Below are 2,734 nucleotides of genomic sequence, written 5' to 3'. Positions count from 1 at the left end.
CCAGCTAGCAGGGGGAGTATATTGGGGAATGTAGTAATTTCAAAAAAATTCCTACGCACACGCAAGAACATGGTGATGCATAGCAACAAGAGGGGATAGTGTTGTCCACGTACCCTCGTAGACCGAAAGAGGAAGCGTTAGCACAACGCGGTTGATGTAGTCGTATGTCTTCACGATCCGACCGATCAAGAACAAAACATACGGCACCTCCGAGTTCAGCACACGTTCAGCCCGATGACGTCCCTCGAACTCCGATCCAGCCGAGTGTTGAGGGAGAGTTTCGTCAGCACGACGGTGTGGTGACGATGTTAATGTTCTACCGACGCAGGGCTTCGCCTAAGCACCGCTACAATATTATCGAGGTGGACTATGGTGGAGGGGGGCACCGCACACGGCTAAAAGATCAAACAGATCAATTGTTGTGTCTTTGGGGTGCCCCCCTGCCCCCGTATATAAAGGAGCAAGGGGGAAGCCGGCCGGCCTCTATGGCATGCCCCCAAGAGGGGAATCCTACTAGGACTCCAAGTCCTAGTAGGTTTCCACCTAAAGGGAGAGAGGGGGAAGGAAGGAGAGGGAGAGGGAGAGGGAGAAGGAAAGGGGGGCGCCGCCCCCCATCTCCTAGTCCGATTCGGACCAGAGGGGGAGGGCCGCGCGGCCTGCCCTAGGCCGCCCCTATCTCTCCCCACTAAGGCCCATCGAGGCCCATTAGTTCCCCCGAGGGTTCCAATAACCCTCCGGCACTCCGGTTTTATCCGAAACTTCTCCGGAACACTTCCGGTGTCCGAATATAGTCGTCCAATATATCAATCTTCATGTCTCGACCATTTCAAGACTCCTCGTCATGTTCGTGATCACATCCGGGACTCCGAACAACCTTCGGTACATCAAAACATATAAACTCATAATATAACTGTCATCGTAACGTTAAGCATGCGGACCCTACGGGTTCGAGAACTATGTAGACATGACCGAGACATGTCTCCGGTCAATAACCAATAACGGAACCTGGATGCTCATATTGGCTCCCACATATTCTACGGAGATCTTTATCGGTCAGACCGCACAACATATGTTGTTCCCTTTATCATCGGTATGTTACTTGCCCGAGATTCGATCATCGGTATCTCAATACCTAGTTTAATCTCGTTACCAGCAAGTCTCTTTACTCGTACCGTAATACATCATCCCGCAACTAACTCATTAGTTGCAATGCTTGCAAGGCTTAAGTGATGTGCATTACCGAGAGGGCCCAGAGATGCCTCTCCGACAATCAGAGTGACAAATCCTAATCTCAAAATACGCCAACCCAACATGTACCTTCGGAGACACCTGTAGAGCACCTTTATAATCACCCAGTTACTTTGTGACGTTTGGTAGCACACAAAGTGTTCCTCCGGTAAACGGGAGTTGCATAATCTCATAGTCATAGGAACATGTATAAGTCATGAAGAAAGCAGTAGCAACATACTAAACGATCGAGTGCTAAGCTAACGGAATGGGTCATGCCAATCACATCATTCTCCTAATGATGTGATCCTGTTAATCAAATGACAACCCATGTCAATGGCTAGGAAACATAACCATCTTTGATCAACGAGCTAGTCAAGTAGAGGCATACTAGTGACGCTCTGTTTGTCTATGTATTCACACATGTATCATGTTTCCGGTTAATACAATTCTAGCATGAATAATAAACTTTTATCATGATATAAGGAAATAAATAATAACTTTATTATTGCCTCTAGGGCATATTTCCTTCAGTCTCCCACTTGCACTATAGTCAATAATCTAGATTACACAGTAATGATTCTAACATCCCATGGAGCCTTGGTGCTGATCATGTTTTGCTCGTGGAAGAGGCTTAGTTAACGGGTCTACAACATTCAGATCCATATGTATCTTGCAAATCTCTATGTCTCCCAGCTGGACTAGATCTCGGATGGAATTGAAGCATCTCTTGATGTGCTTGGTTCTCTTGTGAAATCTGGATTCCTTCGCCAAGGCAATTGCACCAGTATTGTCACAAAAGATTTTTGTTGGACCCGATGCACTAGGTATGACACCTAGATCGGATATGAACTCCTTCATCCAGACTCCTTCATTTGCTGCTTCTGAAGCAGCTATGTACTCCGCTTCACACGTAGATCCTGCCACGACGCTTTGTTTAGAACTGCACCAACTGATAGCTCCACCGTTTAATGTAAACACGTATCCGGTTTGCGATTTAGAATCGTCCGGATCAGTGTCAAAGCTTGCATCAACGTAACCATTTACGATGAGCTATTTGTCACCTCCATAAATGAGAAACATATCCTTAGTCCTTTTCAAGTATTTCAGGATGTTCTTGACCGTTGTCCAGTGATCCACTCCTGGATTACTTTGGTACCTCCCTGCCAGACTTATAGCAAGGCACACATCAGGTCTGGTACACAACATTGCATACATGATAGAGCCTATGGCTGAAGCATAGGGAACATCTTTCATTTTCTCTCTATCTTCTGCAGTGGTCGGGCATTGAGTCTTACTCAACTTCACACCTTGTAATACAGGCAAGAACCCTTTCTTTGCTTGATCCATTTTGAACTTCTTCAAAACTTTTTCAAGGTATGTGCTTTGTGAAAGTCCAATTAAGCGTCTTGATCTATCTCTATAGATCTTAATGCCCAATATGTAAGCAGCTTCACCGAGGTCTTTCATTCAAAAACTCTTATTCAAGTATCCCTTTATGCTATCC

The sequence above is a fragment of the Triticum dicoccoides genome, chromosome 6B (genome assembly GCF_002162155.2).
Source record: "Triticum dicoccoides isolate Atlit2015 ecotype Zavitan chromosome 6B, WEW_v2.0, whole genome shotgun sequence".
NCBI classification, from domain to species: Eukaryota; Viridiplantae; Streptophyta; class Magnoliopsida; order Poales; family Poaceae; genus Triticum; species Triticum dicoccoides.
The sequence above is the reverse complement of the archived record's forward strand: the minus strand, read 5'-3'. Positions refer to the sequence as shown.